At 44.4% G+C, this 24,868-nt stretch overlaps 1 protein-coding gene across 9 annotated transcripts in view; it reads right to left on the bottom strand.

Annotated features, from left to right (window-relative positions):
* The window catches only part of LOC117527063 (RNA-binding protein 47-like), an 85,049-nt gene extending 62,274 nt beyond the window's left edge, over window positions 1-22,775 (bottom strand). For 2 of the 9 annotated variants that reach the window (XM_034189239.1, XM_034189240.1), the window contains exon 1: window positions 14,991-15,378. The gene's annotated coding sequence lies outside the window, so the exon portion shown is untranslated. Of the gene's footprint in view, window positions 1-14,990; window positions 15,379-15,650; window positions 15,670-22,638 lie in introns of those variants that run through there. The other 7 variants (XM_034189235.1, XM_034189236.1, XM_034189228.1 and 4 more) reach the window with 6 other exon arrangements.
* Between the last annotated feature and the right edge of the window lie 2,093 nt (window positions 22,776-24,868).

Here is a 24,868-nt window from a genome sequence, read left to right as displayed (position 1 = left end):
ACAGGCGTTCAAATACTTATTTGCAGCAGTAACATACAAATAAATTATTAAAAAAGCATACATTGTGATTTCCGGATTTGTTTTTTTGTTTTTTTTTAGATTATGTCTCTCACAGTGGACATCCTCCTAAGATGAAAATTTCAGACCCCTCCATGATTTCTAAGTGGGAGAATTTGCAAAATCGCAGGGTGTTCAAATACTTATTTTCCTGATACAATTTCAACTTCTTTCATGTCTGGAGCATTAGCAAATATCACACAATGCACACACTTCCTACACTATGGTGGTTTTCCATTGCGTTTATGCCAATTTTATGCTGGTTTTATGGCAGAGTTATGCCACAGTGATGCCACGACAAGGGAGGGCTCTTTAGAATTCTATTACTTGTATGCACCGAAGATTTAGTCCAACCCCTACTCCTTCACACACATGCAAGTACCACCAAAATGTTTGAAGGACCAAGACCTTCAAAAGCTGCGGCTATTGGAGAAAAAAAGTTGCAAAACTGAGGAAGGAGGTATGGAACAAGACAAGGTCCATCACCAGTCACCATATATAGACTATATAATGGCAAACTGGACTGTTATTCCAAGTATTCCACTCTAAAAACATGACATCATTCTATCATACCACTGCAGTGTCACTTTCTATTAAGATACGCTACAGAATTTGTGGAAGAAGAGCTCTGTCAATGTATGGCAAAGTGACATGGCGTGACTTTTCTGTATCAGCGACTCAGCAAAGTCTTCTATTCCAGCATTAAGACCAGCAAGAGGACACGCAGCTTTCTGCACAAATATGCAAATGAGAAAAGAGGTGAGGAAGGAACATTCCTGTACCAGGTACTTTTGATTTGTTCAGGTGTACGTGTGTGTGCACGGGCCGAGGCAGAGAGAGAGAGGGAGAGAGACAGAAAGAGAGAGAGAGAGAGAGAGAGAGAGAAGAATGCTGCCATTGTGGTGTCCAGGTATGTGTGTTTGCGACAAACAGAAAGCGACAGAGAGCGAGTGTAAGACAGAGAGAAAGAGAGAAAGAGAAAGAGAGGCTGATCAGATCTCATTTCAGGTGTTTCATAAACAACACAATGGTGCTAACAGGTTCCTTCCTCTCTGTTTACTCGGCAGCTTTAAATTTCTGCTTCAGTGTTGGAGGATTAGGCCTCACAAACACCACAATCTCCGCTTCCCCATCAGAAGCATGAGATGATCATGTGACAGTCATGTGACACGACTATTATACCGTGTGTGTGTGTGTGTGTGTGTGTGTGTGTGTGTGTGTGTTGACATTTATGCCGTTCATGCTGTTTCTCTTCCTTACACTTGAGGTTTGCTGAATAAGAATTTTCTTTTGACTTCCTGCTTTTGAAGTTGCCCAGTTTCTACTTTGTCAAAAATAATACATTAAAATACATTTCTTTAATAAATAAAAAATTTAAAATGACTGCTCATTTCAGTCTTCCTAAAAGTAAACACCAGCTACAGTCACGGTCAGTTAAAAAAAACACATAAAATAAAGAAGATAAAACAAAAATAAATAAATTTCCATCTTGGATGACTGTGTTCCTTTTGTGGAATATGACGAGTGAGTTAAGAGATAAACATGTTTTTTAACAACCTGGTGTACATCCAACAATCAGCGATAAAGTCATTGCAGGTCTCCGTGGAGACAACCATAGCAAGATACAAAAGGACAGAAATTTGACTAAAGATTGTCATGTATATATGTAAGAACTCGGAGAACAGTAATAACAGAACAGCTTTATAATCACCACAATCAACAGAACAATCTGTTCAGAATTTTTCCTTCTTCAGTTTATACCATTACACTTTATGATGTCATAAAGAAAGCATGCTGAAGAAGGGATTAAAGGAAATTTTATGACCACGGAGAGCCACGGACATTTTTGTTGAGTTAGTGTCAAAATTTAACAAGCTCTTTGCGAAGTAATACAGCCACACAATAAAAGCTACACAAAAATTAATAAATAAATAAATAATTTAATTATATGGCTACAATGCTGTGCTCGCTCTGATTGGCTGATTTCCGGTTTGATATTTTCCAATATCAGACCATTAGCATGACAATCGGTCTGGATCGCGTATCAGCTTCGTTACAAACCAGAAAGCTTAAAACCCAATTAGAAAAACCAAGTCGGACATGAACATACTACATAAATATCTAAACTGAAAAAAAAAAAAAAGACTGAAAGCTTATCAGCTAACGACCGGACCATCTGTTAGCAAGTTCTTCACGGAGGTGAAGCAAACAGGTCAGACTACAAGCCCAAAACCGTCAACAGCTTTTATATTTGGATGATACTGTAAGAGTGTTACTACACTCAACAAAAATATAAATGCAACACTTTTGGTTTTGCTCCCATTTTGTATGAGATGAACTCAAAGATCTAAAACTTTTTCCACATACACAATATCACCATTTCCCTCAAATATTGTTCACAAACCAGTCTAAATCTGTGATAGTGAGCACTTCTCCTTTGCTGAGATAATCCATCCCACCTCACAGGTGTGCCATATCAAGATGCTGATTAGACACCATGATTAGTGCACAGGTGTGCCTTAGACTGTCCACAATAAAAGGCCACTCTGAAAGGTGCAGTTTTGTTTTATTGGGGGGGGGATACCAGTCAGTATCTGGTGTGACCACCATTTGCCTCATGCAGTGCAACACATCTCCTTCGCATAGAGTTGATCAGGTTGTCAATTGTGGCCTGTGGAATGTTGGTCCACTCCTCTTCAATGGCTGTGCGAAGTTGCTGGATATTGGTAGGAACTGGTACACGCTGTCATATACGCCGGTCCAGAGCATCCCAAACATGCTCAATGGGTGACATGTCCGGTGAGTATGCCGGCCATGCAAGAACTGGGACATTTTCAGCTTCCAAGAATTGTGTACAGATCCTTGCAACATGGGGCCGTGCATTATCCTGTTGCAACATGAGGTGATGTTCTTGGATGTATGGCACAACAATGGGCCTCAGGATCTCATCACGGTATCTCTGTGCATTCAAAATGCCATCAATAAAATGCACCTGTGTTCTTCATCCATAACAGACGCCTGCCCATACCATAACCCCACCGCCACCATGGGCCACTCGATCCACAACATTGACATCAGAAAACCGCTCACCCACACGACGCTACACACGCTGTCTGCCATCTGCCCTGAACAGTGTGAACCGGGATTCATCCGTGAAGAGAACACCTCTCCAACGTGCCAAACGCCAGTGAATGTGAGCATATGCCCACTCGTCGGTTACGACGACGAACTGGAGTCAGGTCGAGACCCCGATGAGGACGACGAGCATGCACATGAGCTTCCCTGAGACGGTTTCTGACAGTTTGTGCAGAAATTCTTTGGTTATGCAAACCGATTGTTTCAGCAGCTGTCCGAGTGGCTGGTCTCAGACGATCTTGGAGGTGAACATGCTGGATGTGGAGGTCCTGGGCTGGTGTGGTTACACGTGGTCTGCGGTTGTAAGGCTGGTTGGATGTACTGCCAAATTCTCTGAAACGCCTTTGGAGACGGCTTATGGTAGAGAAATGAACATTCAATACACGAGCAACAGCTCTGGTTGACATTCCTGCTGTCAGCATGCCAATTGCACGCTCCCTCAAATCTTGCGACATCTGTGGCATTGTGCTGTGTGATAAAACTGCACCTTTCAGAGTGGCCTTTTATTGTGGGCAGTCTAAGGCACACCTGTGCACTAATCATGGTGTCTAATCAGCATCTTGATATGGCACACCTGTGAGGTGGGATGGATTATCTCAGCAAAGGAGAAGTGCTCACTATCACAGATTTAGACTGGTTTGTGAACAATATTTGAGGGAAATGGTGATATTGTGTATGTGGAAAAAGTTTTAGCTCTTTGAGTTCATCTCATACAAAATGGGAGCAAAACCAAAAGTGTTGCGTTTATATTTTTGTTGAGTGTATATACAATAGCCATATAATGAAGGAATTGTTAACCTTGCTTGCTCAGTTAATAATCCTTTAGCAGTCTACATTCTGAAATATCTTACTTTAAAGTCAATTAATAAAATCGACAGAGGCAATGACATCACTGCCAGTTGTTGGGGGTAATTAATGGTTATTATCTTTTGTTTCTGAGAAACAAAAATCAAAACTGACTCATCCTTTCATCATGTCTGACAAGTACCTTGGCACACGCCTTAAACCTGTGGAAGTATTTACAGTATATTCACACACAGACAGAGTATCGGCACAGGTGACACAGTGTGGCCAACTGGCCTTCATATGTAATGCAATATCACCATCAAACCCTCAGCGTCACCCTGCCGCCTTTTCAATTTAGTGCAATTTGCTATTTTTGAGTAATGCTTTGATGTTCTAGTGAGGGTGCAAATTTTGTAGTCTTCACTGTGTAACATTTTCAATACAGACCCAAACAATTAAAAAGTACAACTGAGTAGAAAGATGCCTCATTTTTTCAAATGAAGTTTAAGGCAACAGCTATCCATCTCCTCTAACTACTGTTGTGAAAGTGTAGGTACACGGACCCACAACAGGGGGCGCTAATGAACGGACAATGGAGGAAGTCAAATCACAAAGCTTTACTGTTGTGAACACGCACAACAAACACAACAGATTACAATTATAGCGGTAAGCCGAATTCCAATGGTGTCGTGTGGGCAGGCTCGACGATAGGAGACGTCTGTCCGAGTCGAACCGGAACCACCCGATTTCCTCTGCCACCGAACCCTGGGAACACTGGAGCCGCCAAGTCCCGAACTCCCAGGTGGCCACTGCCTCCGCTCGTCGGATCCGGTACTGCTGGCAAGGAACAGAAACAGTCAGGTGTGGGTGCGGCCGCACCCAGCAACACACGGGGTGGAAACACCACCTCCACCTCTACTCAAATAGTACTGTAGGATTGGAATGTGAGTACTTATCCTACTTCGTCCAATACGGTCTTCAGCTGACCTAAGCACAAGCAACACCAGTATTATTCTCAGAATAATACAACTGGCTGAGTTCGTTACCTCCTTGGTAGAGCGATATCTCGGCAATGAGGTGGAGATGCCGTCCTGCTGATATACCTCCCTGGTGATTGATATCAGCTGTCTCAGGTGATGGGTGACAGCTGTCACCCTGGCTGCTCCTGTGAGGCGGCAGCACCCTCCGATGTCTGGAGCCCGCACTCCAGACAGGGCGCCCTCTGGTGGTGGTGGGCCAGCAGTACCTCCTCTTCAGCGGCCCACACAACAGGACCCCCCCCCCTCAACGGGCGCCTCCTGGCGCCCGACCAGGCTTGTCCGGGTGGCGGTGGTAGAAGTCGGCCAGGAGGGCCGGGTCCAGGATGAAGCTCCTCTTCACCCAGGAGCGTTCTTCGGGACCGTACCCCTCCCAGTCCACCAGATATTGAAAACCCCGGCCCATCCGTCGGACATCCAGTAGCCGGCGCACAGTCCAAGCCGGCTCGCCGTCGATGATCCGGGCAGGAGGTGGTGCCGGACCCGGAGCGCAGAGGGGTGAGGTGTGATGCGGTTTGATTCTTGAGACATGGAATACTGGATGAATCTGCAGTGAGGCCGGGAGCTTAAGCCTCACTGCGGCGGGATTGATGATCTGGAGGATCTTAAACGGTCCTATGTACCGGTCCTGTAGTTTAGGGGAGGCCACTTGCAGCGGAATGTCTTTGGTGGACAACCACACCTCCTGCCCAGGACGATACGTAGGAGCCGGGGTCCGCCGCCGGTCTGCATGGGTCTTCGCCCTCCTCCGGGCCTTCAACAAAGCAGAACGGGCGGCACGCCACACCCGACGGCACTTCCGCAGGTGGGCCTGGACCGAGGGCACACCGACCTCTCCCTCAACCACCGGAAACAATGGGGGTTGATAACCCAAACACACCTCAAAAGGGGAGAGGCCGGTGGCTGATGACACTTGACTGTTGTGGGCGTACTCGATCCAGGCTAGATGAGTACTCCAGGCCGCCGGGTGCGCGGCTGTCACACAACGTAGCGTCTGCTCCATCTCCTGATTGGCCCGTTCTGCTTGCCCGTTGGTCTGGGGGTGATACCCGGATGAGAGACTGACCGTGGCCCCCAGTTCCCGGCAGAAGCTCCTCCAGACGTGCGAGGAGAACTGGGGACCGCGATCGGAGACAATGTCTGATGGTATCCCATGCAGCCGGACGACGTGGTGGACCAGGAGGTCCGCTGTCTCCTGGGCCGTTGGGAGCTTCGGGAGGGCCACGAAGTGGGCCGCCTTGGAGAATCGGTCCACTATCGTGAGGATGACGGTGTTTCCCTGGGACGGCGGGAGGCCCGTGACAAAATCCAGGCCGATGTGGGACCAGGGGCGATGAGGTACAGGCAGCGGCTGTAGCAAACCCGAGGCCTTGCGGTGGTCGGCTTTGCCCCTGGCGCAGGTGGTACAGGCCTGGATATAATCCCGGACGTCGGTCTCCAGGGACGCCCACCAGAAATGCTGCCGGACGACTGCCACGGTTCTTCGCACACCAGGATGACAGGAGAGCTTGGAACCGTGACAGAAGTCCAGGACCGCAGCCCTTGCCTCTGGTGGGACGTAAAGTCTGTTCTTCGGCCCGGTTCCGGGGTCCGGGTTTCGTGCCAGGGCCTCCCGGACGGTCTTCTCCACGTCCCAGGTGAGGGTGGCCACGATAGTGGACTCTGGGATGATGGGATCCGGGGGATCCGACGACTCCGTTCTGACTTCGTCTTCATGTACCCGGGACAAAGCATCCGATCTTTGGTTTTTGGTCCCAGGACGGTAGGTGATCCGGAAGTCAAAACGGCCGAAGAACAGTGACCAGCGGGCTTGCCTGGGATTCAGCCGCTTGGTGGTCCTGATATACTCCAGGTTCCGGTGGTCAGTGAAAACCGTGAATGGCACGGACGTTCCCTCCAACAGATGTCTCCACTCCTCAAGGGCCTCTTTCACCGCAAGGAGTTCTCGATTGCCGACGTCATAGTTCCGTTCGGCCGGGGTCAACCTGCGGGAAAAATAGGCACACGGGTGAAGGACCTTATCGGTCTTCCCGCTCTGGGATAGCACGGCTCCTATCCCTGAGTCCGAGGCGTCCACTTCAACCACTAACTGGCGACTAGGATCGGGCTGCACCAGAACGGGTGCAGACGAGAAGCGCCGTTTCAACTCCTTGAACGCGGCATCGCAACGATCCGACCAGGTGAAGGGGACTTTTGGTGAGGTCAGGGCTGTCAGGGGGCTAACTACCTGACTGTAGCCCTTAATGAACCTCCTGTAGAAATTAGCAAAGCCAAGGAACTGTTGCAGTTTCCTACGGCTTGTGGGTTGGGGCCAGTCTCTCACCGCCGCAACCTTGGCCGGATCAGGAGCGACGGAGTTGGAGGAGATAATGAACCCCAGGAAGGACAAAGAAGTGCGGTGGAACTCACACTTCTCGCCCTTCACAAACAGGCGGTTCTCCAACAACCGCTGCAGGACCTGACGGACATGCTTCACATGGGTCTCAGGGTCCGGAGAAAAGATGAGTATATCGTCTAGGTATACGAAGACGAACCGGTGCAGGAAATCCCACAAGACATCATTAACCAACGCTTGAAAAGTCGCGGGAGCGTTTGTGAGACCGAACGGCATGACCAGGTACTCAAAGTGACCCAAGGGGGTGTTAAATGCCGTCTTCCACTCATCTCCCTTCCGGATCCGAACCAGGTGATACGCATTCCTAAGATCAAGCTTGGTGAACATCTTAGCTCCATGCAGGGGCGTGAACACCGAATCTAATAGGGGCAACGGGTATCGGTTGCGAACCGTAATGTCGTTCAGTCCCCTATAATCAATGCATGGACGAAGTCCGCCGTCTTTTTTACCCACAAAAAAGAAACCCGCACCCATCGGGGAGGTGGAATTCCGGATCAACCCGGCGGCTAACGAGTCCCGGATGTAGGTCTACATTGATTCGCACTCAGGCCGTGAGAGGTTGTACAGCCTGCTGGACGGGAACTCACTGCCCGGAACCAAATCAATGGCACAATCATAAGGACGGTGGGGGGGAAGGGTGAGCGCCAGATCCTTGCTGAACACGTCGACAAGGTCATGGTACTCCACCGGCACCATCCCCAGATTGGGCGGGACTCTGACCTCCTCCTTAGCCTGGGAGCCGAGAGGAACCGAGGAACCTAAACATACCCGATGGCAGGTCTCGCTCCACTGAATCACTACCCCGGACGGCCAATCGATCCGGGGATTGTGTTTCAACATCCAGGGAAACCCCAAAATCGCACGGGAGGTAGCAGGAGTCACAAAAAACTCGATCTCCTCCCGGTGATTTCCGGACACCACCAGAGTTACAGGTGGTGTCTTATGAGTGATTGGAGGGAGTAGGGAGCCATCTAGTGCTCGCACCTGTACAGGCGAGGTAAGCGCCACCAGAGGGAGCCCTATCTCCCTGGCCCATCTGCTGTCCAACAGATTCCCTTCAGAGCCCGTGTCCACCAGTGCTGGGGCTTTCAGGGTTGATTCCTCATAGAGGATCGTAACTGGGAGTCGTGTGGCAATGTGGGTGTGTCCCACGTGAATGTCTCGGCCCACCCTTAGCCCAGTCTCTAGGGGCGGGCGTTGGTGTTTAACCGCTCGGGGCAGTTTCTCACTTGGTGCTCTGTCGAGCCACAATTAAAACATACTCCGTGGACCTGCCTCCTCTGTGTATCTGGTGCCCTAAATGTTGCCCTGCTCATGTCCATAGCTTCGTCAGCAGGGGGAGCTGTAGCCACACGGAGCGCCGGAACCGTGGAGCGTGGGGAAGGCGGGACGCAGTCGGAACCGGAAGGGAGAGGGACGGCGCGTGCCCGGCCACGCCCTTCGTCTCGTTCCCGACGACGTTCTTCTAACCGATTGTCTAACCGTATGACCAGATCGATAAGCCCATCTAAATCCCGCGGTTCGTCCTTAGCCACCAGGTGCTCCTTAAGAACCAAAGACAGTCCATTTACAAAGGCGGCGCGGAGGGCAGTGCTATTCCAGCCGGACCTCGCAGCCGCGATGCGGAAGTCGACTGCATAGGCCGCTGCGCTCCGACGCCCCTGTCTCATTGACAGTAGCACTGTTGAAGCGGTTTCTCCTCTATTAGGGTGATCGAACACAGTTCTGAACTCCCTCACAAACCCATCATATGTCTGAAGGAGCCGTGAGTTCTGCTCCCAGAGCGCTGTAGCCCAAGCGCGTGCCTCACCGCGAAGCAGATTTATGACATAAGCTACCCTGCTAGCATCGGTCACGTACATAACAGGACGCTGTGCGAAGACGAGCAAACACTGCATAAGGAAATCCGCGCATGTCTCCACACAGCCTCCGTACGGCTCGGGGGGGCTTATGTATGCTTCCGGGGAAGGAGGGAGGGGTCGTTGAACGACCAGTGGAACGTCAATGTTACGCACAGGATCTACAGGAGGGAGAGCCGCAGCGGCGCCCAGAGGGCGCGCTTCCACCTGTGCGGCGAGAGCCTCCACCCTGCGGTTCAGGAGGACGTTCTGCTCGGTAATCAAATCTAACCGAGTCGTGAAAGCGGTGAGGATCCGCTGCAACTCACCGATTACCCCTCCTGTGGACGCCTGCGCGTCCTGTTCTTCCATTGGCCGTTCAACAGCCGGTTGACGCTGGCCGAGATATCCTGTTGTGAAAGTGTAGGTACACGGACCCACAACAGGGGGCGCTATTGAACGGACAATGGAGGAAGTCAAATCACAAAGCTTTACTGTTGTGAACACGCACAACAAACACAACAGATTACAATTATAGCGGTAAGCCGAATTCCAATGGTGTCGTGTGGGCAGGCTCGACGATAGGAGACGTCTGTCCGAGTCGAACCGGAACCACCCGATTTCCTCTGCCACCGAACCCCGGGAATACTGGAGCCGCCAAGTCCCGAACTCCCAGGTGGCCACTGCCTCCGCTCGTCGGATGCGGTACTGCTGGCAAGGAACAGAAACAGTCAGGTGTGGGTGCGGCCGCACCCAGCAACACACGGGGTGGAAACACCACCTCCACCTCTACTCAAAATAGTACTGTAGGATTGGAATGTGAGTACTTATCCTACTTCGTCCAATACGGTCTTCAGCTGACCTAAGCACAAGCAACACAGTATTAATTCTCAGAATAATACAACTGGCTGAGTTCGTTACCTCCTTGGTAGAGCGATATCTCGGCAATGAGGTGGAGATGCCGTCCTGCTGATATACCTCCCTGGTGATTGATATCAGCTGTCTCAGGTGATGGGTGACAGCTGTCACCCTGGCTGCTCCTGTGAGGCGGCAGCGCCCTCCGATGTCTGGAGGCCGCACTCCAGACAGGGCGCCCTCTGGTGGTGGTTGGCCAGCAGTACCTCCTCTTCAGCGGCCCACACAACAACTACAAAGTCACTTTTATCACATAAAAGCTGAAGCAGCAATATAATTGTGCTATAATTTATTTGACCAGCAGATGTCAATATATAGTTTGTTTACAGGACACAGAACGGTCAAGATGGTACTACAAACTGTATTTACTTTATGTTAGCCGACACGGCTAATGGAATAACACATTGTAAACATGAATTAAAACTCACTGGTTTTCAAACAGATCTGGATCTGTCTTTTAGGTGCTTCAGTAAATTCGAGGTTTCTTTTCACCTGAAATGCACAATAATATATTCGCAAACAGCCTTTGTGAATCAATTCTTACTCTTCAGCCTCTTCAAATGGAAAGTATTTTGTCCAATTCTTTTCTTGTGAATGGGTTGGAAAGGAGCTGTTTCTGCTGTAGTCGTAGTTGTTTTGTTGTACTTGGAATTTAATGACAGGCGTGGAAAAAGTTAACACATTCACCCACATTCACCCATCATCACTTTAAATACGCAATATCTATTTAAGATAATCTGTCTCGCTGTTTGAGAGCACGGTGTCGACAAGAACAGACAGTGAAACCTTTCTCTGCAGCTGCACACACACTCTGCAGGCCTCTGGAACATGGTGGACCCACAGGGGTGAGGGGTGGTAAAGGCCCCCTAAACCACTCAGAGGTCCACTTTTGTAGCCAGTTTAAAGACTTTTTTGCAAATTACAACAGTAGTAATAATAATAATAATAATAACCACATTCTAATACTCTAGAAAAATATATTACTTAATAATATACTATTATTATTCTTATTATCATTGGCTTATTATTTGTAATATTTAAGAATAAAGTAATTTTGCCTAAAACACAGGAGCTTCATACACTAAATTGTACTGTGTATTATTTTAAAAATGACTGTATAAATTAAAGATAGATATAGAGGAGAAATCTTACTCAAATAGAGAGATTGCACGTGACCTCACTATTCATAGCGGAGCTGAACAACACCATGATGGGTCCATGTGCTGTTGTTACAAAGCAGACAGGTGGACAGTTAAGGGCCCAGTCCCACTGGGGAGAGGATTAATTGTGCATGAATTGAGTATACAAAGTACGGGCGTTCGTTGTCGTCCGCAACAAAAATGGCCAAAAATGACAAATGTCCCAGTATGAATTACAGATATATTAATAATATATAGCGAATATATGATGAACAATCACGGTTGTATAACGCATGTAGTGAGGAAACGGATCCGACGCATTGCGATTATCATGGCAGTATTAAGGGTGTATTATGAATGCATCACGCATGTGTTGCGCGTGCACGGCATCTGCATTGCAGTCATAAAAGAAGCGCACTCAGGCCTTTTGGCATCTCTATTCACACCAACAATACAGGCTCTGGAGCATTTGCTGGACTTGAACAAGTTGACTGGCGTAAACAAGCAGTGAACAGGGCGAGTGGTGACGTCAGCGGATCCCATCAGAGCGCAGCTCGTCTGAACATTATAACAAGAAGGTAAATCTGTTATAAACATAGGAATAAATACTGTAACAGCTGCAGACAAGGAGAAAACACGCAACTGTTTTATCAAGCCTTGACAATGTAAACAAGTCAAATAATTACCTTTTTAGATGGCTCAAAATGCTTTCTGCAGCTTGTGAATGCGCGAACAGCTCAGCTGCAGCTTCCTCTGTGATTCAGGAGGTGATTAGAGCCATTTTCAACAGCCAATTTGCAGAATAAAATGATTAAACTGCCACAAAATAATTATTTTATATACACAGCGTGTAGCGCAGAGCGTGTGGCAGCTGGTAGAACAAAGAACGGCATCTAGCTGTGAACACAGCACATCTGATTTGCATCTGCAGCAAATCAGATGCAAAGCAGATGTAATAAAAACTCTTTATTCGTGACCAATCTGTATGCAGTCGCTACAAGTTATTTTAGTTCGTGATGTGGACATGATGGGCACGCAAAATATCCGTTTTACACACTGTCCCAGTCCGCTGCCAAGCTGCAAATCCCTGTCAGTTGTGGATATCGGTGGATGACGGCAAATATACAGCGCATAGATTGAGTATGTTTGTGTATGTACTGAGTATGTATAGAGCATGTAAGGTGGATGTCATCCGCAGCCAAAATTTTGTGCAGCTCAAAAATCCTGGAAACGGAAAAATGTGCCTCTGCGGATAATTGCGGACATGTGCAGGTGTCAGCTGACTCATACAAGCATGTTTCACGCATATTGCGGCTGTTAAGCGAATATGAACCATTTTTGTGTGCAATTCATACGCAAATCCTCCTAAACGCCAGAGGGACCGGGCCCTAATGTAGACAGTATTTGGATATGATTTTAGTGCTACATTATAATAATTTTATGTTGTCTTGTTTGCACATTCTGCTTCTATAAGGTCCATTGTTTACAAGGCCCATTGTTACCAAATACTTGTTACCAATGTATTTTAAAGTACAAAGTATTCACTGACTATTGCACCATTTCCATTTATGTGGTTGGAAAAAGAAAAGGAAAAAATATTTGCTGTCACTGGGACTGACTTTGAGTTAAACCTGCACTGCAAGTTTTGTATTCCATTTCTATTGCACTGTTTTGTATTGTTTGAACATAACACCTTTTTATTATTCATATTGTGGGAACTGCCAGGACCTTCTAAATATTTACACAAAATCTGAAGAGGAACTCTGGTTTTATTTATGGTATTTCATTCATTTATTTTCACTGTTATTTGTGTTATTTTATGCTATTTCAGTGTGTGTTTGTGTGTTGGTGTGTTTGATCAACAATTAAACTTTTAAGGTCTATCATGTGGCTGTTGTCTATTAATGTTTGGGGTGGTGTGTGTGTGTGTGTGTGTGTGTGTGTGTGTGTGTGTGTGTGTGTGTGTGTGTGTGTGTGTGTGTGTGTGTGTGTGTGTGTGTGTGTGTGTGTGTGGTGTGTGTGTGTGTGTGTGTGTGTGTGTGTGTGTGGTACGCAAACTGTAATCTTGCCAAGGGGATCAACATGGATATAAAGAAGAAATAAAGAAGAAAACAGAGGAGTTCAAATAAAAAATAAAAACAAACAAACAAACAATAACAAAAACAACTAAATTTCAGCACACAGGAATTCATGCATGCTATGCTAACAGGCTAAAAATAACTGCCTCCTTCTTCTGGGCATCCTCTATGGTGAATTTTCTGCTGCTCTATGTGATGCTGCCACCACAGGTAAAGAAAAGAAGAGCAGAGGCAGTGCCAAAGTGCTGCACCACAGTAGTAAAAACCTGAAGAATTATGAATTATGGCATAGGTAACCTGAAGAGTTACCTATGCCATTTATCTTGTATAGGTAACATAATTATTATGCAATTCAAACAATATACTTTATGTATTTTAAATAAATACTGTCATTATTATTGATTTAGAGTAATTATATTTTATTAATACTAAATACATAAAGCTGAGGATTATGCATTTCAAATAAATAGGATTTATTACAGTAATGAATATGCATCATGTAAGGTTTATTTGGTAGGTTTGTATTAAAATTATCTAAAAAAGTAAATGGGAATTTGTCATGTAATAAAATTACATAAATCTTAAAAGTTAGGGTTAAATATTTCTGTGAGTGTATATACGTACGTATACATATATACATGTCGAAGGCAAATGTAAATTACAAAAATGTAATATTGTTTAAATTGTGTATGTCATTAGTTATCAAGAAATGGAAATGTCTCAATAAACATTTTCTGTCTTTGCGTGTACATTTTTATATTCTTCCTGTAATGTAACAAGTAACTCAGTGTGTTTTCCTGCTGCAAACGAAGAACAGAATAACAGATATCTGGTTATTCCTTTTTAAAATGTTCACTTTAATTGTAATAGATCAGTTAGGCTGAAGTCTGTAGTGTTTTTACTGTACCGGGTGTCACGCAACAGTTGTGGTGGAAAATCTGCAGCGTGTGCATCACACCATCGCACTCAAATGTACATGCTGGTTCATGCACACACACAAGCCCGCATGCACACTGTACACACACACACACACACACACACACACACACACACACACACACACACACACACACACACACACACACACACACACACCTCAATCTCGTTTGTACAACAACAGGACACCCAAGGCTAACTGGCGCCCTGCTCAACCAGTTCTTCAACCGCACACACGCACACACACACACACACGCACACACACACACACACACACACACACACACACACACACACACACACACACACACACCACACACACACACACACACACACATACACACACACACCAACTAGACAAGACTACAAGTGATCACACATCACTACACAAATAAGCAGAGTCCCTGTCCCATAACCTTGTGGTGAAGGTTAGAGCAGTCAGCTGGGTCAGTGCAAACACTGGTCCAGCTGAAGAAATGTCCTGTCAGATACCCACTGTGTGTGTCTGTGTGTGTGTCTGCGTGCTCTTAACCCTCCAGGTGACAAAACACACCATGCACCTCAGCCAGCAGTAGAGCAGAACATTTAAATGGTGTGTGTGCGTGTATGTGTGTGATCTGAATGAAAATCTGGCTGAAGGGAAAGAAAAAAAAAGAGACAAGTTTCCAGCCAACCTGTAGGATGACGGGACAGGACGGGGGGTTTGACGCTCGAGGATCTTCTGCCACCGTTCAGAGCAACAGTCCAACTCGTCACTTTCTTCTCATCTTCTCCCTCGCCTCCTTTGTGCAATAGTAGCCTCCTGTCCTCAGTGACAGGTCCCAACAAAGACAAGACAGGACTTCAGACTCATCCAACACAATTCTGCGTAAGAGAGGACAAGTCAGAGTTTCTGTTCTCCTTTTTTTTTGCCTGTCTCAATTCCTCTAGCTTTGCCTCTCCTCTGCTCCAGTCACGGCAACGCTTGTAGACGCAACACAAGGAGACAGAAGGAGAACGCACAAGGTCTCCAAGTGGAGGAGAGAGGAGAGAGGGAGGACAGAAGGTCCCAGGGCTGAAGGAAAAACGCTAGAGAGGGAGGGAAAGTGAGAGAGAGAGAGAGAGAGAGAGAGAGAGAGAGAGAGAGAGAGAGAGAGAGAGAGAGAGAGAGAGAGAGAGAGAGGGAGGGACGGAGGGCAGTGGTAATTAGTGAGTCTGTACCTGACTCTCACTGGCATAAGCCCCACATTCCACAGAACTGAGGAGGGGGAGAGACACAAGAGGGAGGACAAGAAAAGTTCTGATCACACACGCCAAGCACTAATGAACCCATCAGAGAAAACAATTCTCCTCACAAGCACAGGAGTCCACGATGCTGCTGCCGCCGCCACCGCGGCCTCACCACCTGTCATCTAAACAGATGAAACTCACGCTCACGGCCTTCTGCAGAAAGTCAAGGGCAGGTGGTCTGTCTGTATGTCCGTTTTGCTTTGTGTCAGAACTTTTCTCCGTCGTTTGGTCTGTGTGTGGTGTATACACACACACACACACACACACACACACATACACACCGCCCTCTCCTGAAACTCACCAAACCAGACTATCCAAAACCCCGGCACACCTCCCTGCCTTCCTCACTCCCTCCCTCCCTCGCTCCCTCCCCTATCATTCCGGATAGGAAATGCTATCCTCCTGTGGTCCTGACCAGTCAAACTGCCACCTGAATCACCACTGCCACAGCAGCATTCCACTGAAGGAATATCTGTGTGCACTTAGCTCAGACCTCACGGTGCGCCACATGCTTATTACCGAGGTGCACAGGCTTGTCCATAGAACCCGAGGTCACGATGACAAAACAAATTTATGATTTCGTCATCACTGTCTTGACGAATAATCACAACCTTCAGCAATAACTGCTCAGACATCTTCACCTTGAACTGTCAGCATGAATATGGCACAAGTTTGGCAGAAGGGTAGAATTTAAAGAGCTCCGTTGCAAAACGTTCTTATTACCGCCAACAATGAAGTTGGGCCGAGGTTATGTTTTCACCCCGTCTGTCTGTTTGTAAACAGCCTGTAATTATTCATATATCGTTCTGAAATTTTTACAGAGCATTAATATCCTGATAGGCAAGAACTGATTCAATTTTCAAGGTCAAAGGTCAAAGTCAGGAAAAAGCTTAGAAAACTGGAAAAATCCCTATCTTTAATACTGAATAAATTTTCAAAAATTCCTAACTGTCAAAAAGGATTGAATTTCTTTTGTATTTGAGTGCATTATGCAGGATGGTATCCTTTGTTGACTAACAAAGGTTGATCTGGATCTGATCCGGATTACAGATTTTGTGGTCATTTAAATTCAACATTGAAAACCCCATTTAATGTATATTTTACATTATATCTTAATCAAACATGCCCCAATCACTCTCATATTTGAAAGTGAGGTGCAGACTGGCACTCATTTTCGCCTGACAAAGTTTGATCCAGATCTGATCCGGATTGTGGATTTTGTGGACATTTCAATTTAATATCGAAAGCCCATTTGTTGTACAGTTTGCATTATATCTCAATCAAAAGTGCCTCAGTCACTTGCATTTTTCTGTTATGGATTTACCTACACCACCAAAATTGGATCGAGGTTCCATTTTTATGCCTGTTTGTCTTCCAGTTATCAGTCGGAAACCAAGTGTCAAAAAGCAATGACAGATTCTGCATAGCAGAGATAAACTATGTTTTGTGAAAATGATCTGAAAAGGAATTTAGAAACGGAAAAAAGTTGAACCCCCCCCTAAACAAAAGACAAAATATGACAACACCACAAAAAACTTTGATTCAAGTGCATCCTGACATCTGATCACATCTAATTTAGCTCATGAAAAGCCACATCTAACAGGACTTTGACCCTGAAATTTTTTTCCAAGGTAAAAATTTATGGAATTAGAAACTAGTGTTGGCGGAGGTTTGTGTTCTACGAACTCGGTGCTCTAGTTTCTTTTTTTATATTTAATTATCTTGGGGTTTCATGTTAAACCTCCTCAAAGTTGCAGAATTATAGGCGCTTATTTCATGTCATTGCTTAATTGTCATTTTCTGTGGGACATGAAGGATATAACGTGGATGGAGATGGAAGGATGTGTTGCAGGAAAGAAGCATTCAACTGCTTCACTTCAGGAAACTGTGGTCTAGACCCACTGACCTGTCTTTTCGATGGAAGAAACTAGAAGTCAATCTGTAATTTTCTGCAATTACTGGGTTCAATAATGCTCCCATTGGCAAATGAACAGCCAGTCAGAGCTACTGCTTCATCAGAGTGGAGATGCATGTTTTAAAAGTGGTGCCATGTTTTAAAATTACAATTACAGCATTCTGCTTTGTTTAAAATACATAATAAGTCTATTTTAATCACACAGATCATCAACAGTGCCCGTGAGCCGATGCAGTGATAACACCTAGTTACCACCAGTGAGGTAGCTTTTAAAAACATATTTAACTCTCCTTTGCTTCAAATACTCACCAAGTCTGTTTCTGATGCACAAAATCATGGGAGAGAACATGCAACTAAGTGAGAATTACAACACAATTTATTAAGGGCAAAAGGAAATTTAGCAGGTGGTGATTGTGCCTATATATTGTGAGTTTGAAAACTTGGCATTAACTTATTGCACTTGACAGACTGCTAGTCCAGCAGTACAGAGTCTGCTGCCTCCTCATACACAGAATTTATAAAAAAAAAAATATTCATTGTAAATGTCACGCACATTTAAGGAATTAATGGAATACTTCATGCTTGTTCCCTTCCAAATAAATGTCTCCATGCGTAAAAGGTAGAACACACACAGACAAATATATCAGAGTGGACATCACAGCTGTGGGTGCAGGATGCACAGCACATGAACATGCTCATGCACTGGCTCTTACAAAAAAAAACAACAAAAAAACAATTTAGATTTCAGACATTTAATGATTGTTCTATCCACTGTATTTAAACAAACTGGTAGATAATTACGGTGCATCCAGAAAGTATTCACAGCGCTTCACTTTTTCTATACTTTGTTATCTTACAGCTCATTCCAAAATGGAGTAAATTCATTTCTCCATCAAAATTCTATTCAAAATTTATTAAAATTAAAAAAACGAAGAAATCACATGTACATAAGTATTCATACTCAATACTTTGTTGATACATCTTTGGCAAGAATTTCAGGATCAAGTCTTCTTGAATATGATGCCACAAGCTTGGTGCACCTACCTTTGGACAGTCTTGTCCATTCCTCTTTGCAGCACCTCTCAAGCTCCATCAAGTTGGATGCGGAGTGTTGGTACACAACCATTTTCAGATCTCTCCAGAGATTTTCAATCAGATTCAGGTCTGGGCTCTGGCTGGGCCACTCAAGGGCATTCACAGTGTTGTGCTGAAGCCACTCTGATATCTTGGCTATGTGCTTAGGGTCATTGTCCTGCTGAAAGATGAACCGTCACCCCAATGTGAGGCCAAGAACGCTCTGGAGCAGGTTTTCACCCAGGATGTCTCTGTATGTTGCTTCATTCATCTTTCCCTCAATCCTGACTAGTCTCCCAGTTCCTGCCACTGAAAAACATCATCACAGCATGATGCTGCCACCACCATACTTCACCGTGGTGCCTGATTTCCTCCAAACATGACACCTGGCATTCATGCCTAAGAGTTCAATATTTGTCTCATCAGACCAGAGAATTTTGCTCTCATGGTCTGAGAGTGCTTCAGGTGCCTTTTGGCAAACTCCAGGTGGGCTGCCATGTGCCTTTTACTAAGGAGTGTCTTCTGTCTGGCCAATCTACCATACAGGCCTGATTGGTGGATTGCTGCAAAGATGGTTGTCCTTCTGGAAGGTTCTCCTCTCTCCACAGAGGAATGCTGGAGCTCTGACACAGTACCATTGAGTTCTTGGTCACATCCCTGACCAAGGCCCTTCTCCCCCAATCACTCATTTTACACTTGTGGCCAGCTCTAGGAAGAGTCCTGGTGGATCCAAACGTCTTCCATTTATGGATGATGGAGGCCAATTTGCTCATTGGGACCTTAAAAGCAGCAGAAATATTTCTGTACCCTTCCCCAGATTTGTGCCTTGGGGAAATGCTGTCTCAGAGGTCTACAGACAATTCCTCTGACTTCATGCTTGGTTTGTGCTCTGACATGCACTGTCAGGGACCTTACATGTAGACAGGTGTGTGCCTTTCCAAATCATGTCCAATTTATTCCAGGTGGACTCTAATTAAGGTGTAGAAACATCTCAAGGATGATCAGTGGAAACTGGATGCACCTGAGTTCAATTTTGAACTTCATGGCAAAGGCTGTGGATACTTATGTACATGTGATTTCTTTTTAATTTTTTCAATAAATTTGCAAAAATTTCAAAAAATCTATTTCATATTGTCATTATGGGGTATGTGTGTGCAGAAGTTTGAGGGAAAAAAATAATTTAATCCATTTTGGAATAAGGCTGTAACACAAAATGTAGAAAACGTGAAGCACCATAAATAATTTCTGCCTGCAGAATGCACACAGATAGATACGTTCGTGAAGGCCAAGGTGCATACCGACAAGTGGGTGGCTGATTTAATTTAATTTCACCCTTACGGCATAACGCATGCAAAATCCAATTTACATGCTGCTGTTTATGTAATGTTACAAGTTGCAAACACTGGATTGCCCATGCAATTTAGCACTTATGTGGGATTTTAGTAAATCAGGTTCTTCATGTTTGTACCAGTTGACTCCTCCATGACATAAACAAAATTTAATCCAGAAACAAGCCTTTTAGAGTTCCATGACGTACAACCCCAATTCCAAAGAAGTTGGGACATTGTGTAAAATGCAAATTAAAAACAGGTTACAATGATTTGAAAATCTTCTTCAACCTATATTCAATTGAATACACCACAAAGACAAGATATTTAATGTTCAAACTGATACACTTTGTTGTTTTTGTGCAAATATTTGCTCATTTTGAAATGGATGCCTGCAACACATTTCAAAAAAGTTGGGACGGGGCAACAAAAGACTGGGAAAGTTGATGAATGCTCAAAGAACACCTAATTGGAAACAGGTGAGTGTCAAAAGGCTCAGCCATTCACAAGCAAAGATGGGGCGAGGATCACAACTTTGTGAACAAACTGCATGAAAAATAGTCAACAGTTTAAGAACAATGTTTCTCAATGTTCAACTGCAAGGAATTTAGGGATTCCATCATCTACAGTCCATAGTATAATCAGAAGATTAAAAGAATCTGGAGAACTTTCTATACGTAAGCAGCAAGGCCGAAAACCAACAATGAATGCCCATGACCTTCGATCCCTCAGGCGGCACTGCATTAAAAACCGACATCATTGTGTCAAGGATCTTACCACTGTCCCAGCTTTTTTGAAACGTGTTCAACTTCATTGGAACTGGGGTTGTATGTCTCAGTCAGTCATAACTATTCTCCTGTGAGCTCTGAGCCAGATCACGCTCTCTGAGATAGACAGGTGCTCCCCATCACAAAGGAGAAGAGGCATAGTTAGCAGATTCTTTCCATTTAAACCAGCAGCCACATAAACAGGCATAAACATGAACAGTTTCATGTAGAAAATAAGTGAATTTTGAAGCTACACCAACTTACTGTGTGCTTGTTGCTACCTGGTGACATGTACTCCTGTAAGCTTGGTGAAAATATGCATAGTGTTTCTCTCAAAGGGGAGAGAAACACTTTCCCCTTCATATGAATAAAGAGGTCATATCGTGCTAAATCAGTTTTTATCTATAAAGTTACAAAGTTACATGGGACTGGATGGTTGCAAAGCAAATATCTTGAAATTTTTAGGATTCTATTTCTCATTCTGCAAACATTAAAAAAAAACTAGACTTCTGTGAAATATGTAACATGAATTTAAAATCTGTTTTCTTTCACTTGGTGACAGTGGTGTGTCCAGAATAACTGGACTGCGGTGGTCTGAAGGAGACACTGATTCACACAGGAATGGTATCAAATACAAGTATGTGCGCTCGCACTCCACACACGCACACACGCACACACGCACACACACACACACACACACACACACACACACACACACACACACACACACACACACACACACATCATATTATCTTTCTTGCTTCAAAACAAAACATAATATTCAGGTTTAAGGCTGATGATCAACAGGTTATCATCAGAGTTCACTCTAAGTCCTGCCGGCCTCTGATTGGTAGAGGTGGGCGATACCGGGAATTTTGGTATTGATCCGATACCAAGTAACTACAGGCCCAGTATCACCGATATCAATACCGATACCGATACTTTTTCATATTTAAGCTTCATAGATCCAAAGGATCCAAAAGACCTAGAATAGAATTTCACCAAACATTGTACGTGAGAACAAAATACTTTATGATCAAAATCAACATTTTTGCTTAAAACATTATCACTCAACAAAACTTAAAACAAAATCTCCTGAGGTAGAGGGCTGACAAACCACAATACAAGGGTGACCTGCTCCGTGTTGTGTGACACAGCGCAGCGCTGCTCTTACAGACAGAGAGTAGACTTTGATGAATCTGCGTGTGCAGCAGTCAGTGCGTGCGGGAGAGAAAAAAAGCTTGAGTATCGATCTTTTTACATGAGGATCATTCAATATCAATACCAGCGTTGGTAGCGATATTATCGATATTAGGATCGATCCGCCCACCTCTACTGATTGGTCATATAGCTAAAAACAGTTTGAAGTCATGGGGTGGAACCCGGTATGGCCAATCAGATTCTAGGTGTGGTCCGCGCCACCCAAAGCCACCACTGGGACACGCCCATGCATGCTGAGCAATATTAGCTTGAAGCAAGGATGCAAACCTGAAATATTTTCAAAGGGGTTAAATAGTCTTTTCCACCTGTAAATAGTTAAATGGGTCTTCTTGTCATAAATATGTTTTTATCTCTGTTTTTCAGTTTCATATGGTTGAGGCTGCATGTTAGCATGTCTAAAGTTCCAGAATTGACTGTGATGTACAAAACCTGGCTGTGAATCAATGTTTTCACTTGGTGACTGATAGAATTTAATATGAACAAGGTTTCACATCTATGCAAAAAAAACGTGTTTCTGCTAAAACAGTGACACAGGAACAGAAAGTAAAACAGTGAAGAGATAAACTGTACTTGCTCAACTGGTGTTTCCTATTTTCTTCCTTAATCCCTTTCCAGCCACTTTTTAAAAAAATTCTCTTTTGTTTTTGACAGTATCGTACTTGTTTGATCATGCAGGGCTGCTTCAACACTTTAACTTTCACCTCATAGTTGAAATGTAGTGTGTGTGTATGTGTGTGTGTGTTCTGACCTGAATTCCTTGCAGAATTTGAAGGCAGTGAGCCAGTCACTTCCTTCTTCCTGTTCTCAGGTGTGAGTCCAGTAGAACGTCTTTCTGACCACCAACTGCTCCGTGAGATGGTGAGACTGACAGGGACAGACAGAGCTGCAGTAATCACAAACAGTGACAGAGGACAGAGGAGAGAAGTGAGGAACCTGGATTTCCAACACACACACACACACACACACACACACACACACACACACACACACACACACACACACACACACACACACACATTCAGATAACGTGTGGACACACTCTACACATGCACACACAGTGGGGAACTTGTGAATGTGTGTATAGGAAACTGAGATTGAGTCAGACGCGCTCACACAGAGAAATAAAGTTTCAACACAGCGGCTGAATGCTCGCTGGGGAGGAGGCCAGCGGTTGGACTTGTTGCACAATAAATTTCACTGACTGTTCACTGAACAGATCTAGCAGGTTTACATATAGTGTAAATGCAAATGTATACAGACAATGTTTTATAACTGCAACAGAGGCTGGATAAGTTTGACATTGAAAACATTTGAAAATCTCTAAACTGCCTTTCTCTTTTTAAGTGTGCTGTAAGTGGAAAAAAATTGAGTAATGAAACATATGGTTGTATTGTGTAAGCTTTCAGCTTTAAGTCAAGTGGTTTAACAAAAATATTAAGAGAAGCCAAACTTTATTGATCCCACAGCGAGGAAAATCACTTGTTGCAGGAGCAAGAGTCATACAGTAGTAAAGAAAAAGAAAAATATTCACATTAAAGAAAGGTGTCTAAAGTACATTGCAATTTTTGCTGGTGGGTGCAGAAATATTGACGTGAACCGATTATGTGAAAACCAGAATATAGTGAGTATACAGTAGTGTTCAGAATAATAGTAGTGCTATGTGACTAAAAAGATTAATCCAGGTTTTGAGTATATTTCTTATTGTTACATGGGAAATAAGGTACCAGTAGATTCAGTAGATTCTCACAAATCCAACAAAACCAAGCATTCATGATATGCACACTCTTAAGGCTATGAAATTGGCCTATTAGTAAAAAAAAGTAGAAAAGGGGGTGTTCACAATAATAATAGTGTGGCATTCAGTCAGTGAGTTTGTCAATTTTGTGGAATAAACAGGTGTGAATCAGGTGTCCCCTATTTAAGGATGAAGCCAGCACCTGTTGAACATGCTTTTCTCTTTGAAAGCCTGAGGAAAATGGGACGTTCAAGACATTGTTCAGAAGAACAGCATAGTTTGATTAAAAAGTTGATTGGAGAGGGTAAAACTTATACGCAGGTGCAAAAAATTATAGGCTGTTCATCTACAATGATCTCCAATGCTTTAAAATGGACAAAAACAAAAACAAAACAGAGACGCGTGGAAGAAAATGGAAAACAACCATCAAAATGGATAGAAGAATAACCAGAATGGCAAAGGCTCACCCATTGATCAGCTCCAGGATGATCAAAGACAGTCTGGAGTTACCTGTAAGTGCTGTGACAGTTAGAAGACACCTGTGTGAAGCTAATTTATTTGCAAGAATCCCCTGCAAAGTCCCTCTGTTAAATAAAAGACATGTGCAGAAGAGGTTACAATTTGCCAAAGAACACATCAACTGGCCTAAAGAGAAATGGAGGAATATTTTGTGGACTGATGAGAGTAAAAGTGTTCTTTTTGGGTCCAAGGGCCGCAGACAGTTTGTGAGACGACCCCCAAACTCTGAATTCAACTATGGTGTTGGCCCTATATATCGTATACCAGGTATCATGGATCAGTTTGGATATGTCAAAATATTTGAAGAGGTCATGTTGCCTTATGCTGAAGAGGACATGTGAAGAAATCATGAAAAACTGTGGTTATACAACTAAATACTAGTTTAGTGATTCACAGGATTGCTAAAAAAGCAGTTTGAACATAATAGTTTTGAGTTTGTAGCATCAACAGCAGATGCTATTATTGTGAACACCCCCTTTTCTACTTTTTTTTACTAATAGCCCAATTTCATAGCCTTAAGAGTGTGCATATCATGAATGCTTGGTAATGTTGGATTTGTGAGAATCTACTGAATCTACTGGTACCTTATTTCCCATGTAACAATAAGAAATATACTCAAAACCTGGATTAATCTTTTTAGTCACATAGCACTACTATTATTCTGAACACTACTGTAAGTATGTACAGATATGGTAAAATTATTGCACAGGATAAATTGTACAGT

This window comes from Thalassophryne amazonica, chromosome 15 (assembly GCF_902500255.1).
Source record: "Thalassophryne amazonica chromosome 15, fThaAma1.1, whole genome shotgun sequence".
Classification (NCBI taxonomy): domain Eukaryota; kingdom Metazoa; phylum Chordata; class Actinopteri; order Batrachoidiformes; family Batrachoididae; genus Thalassophryne; species Thalassophryne amazonica.
This window is presented reverse-complemented; position numbering and strand designations above follow the sequence as displayed.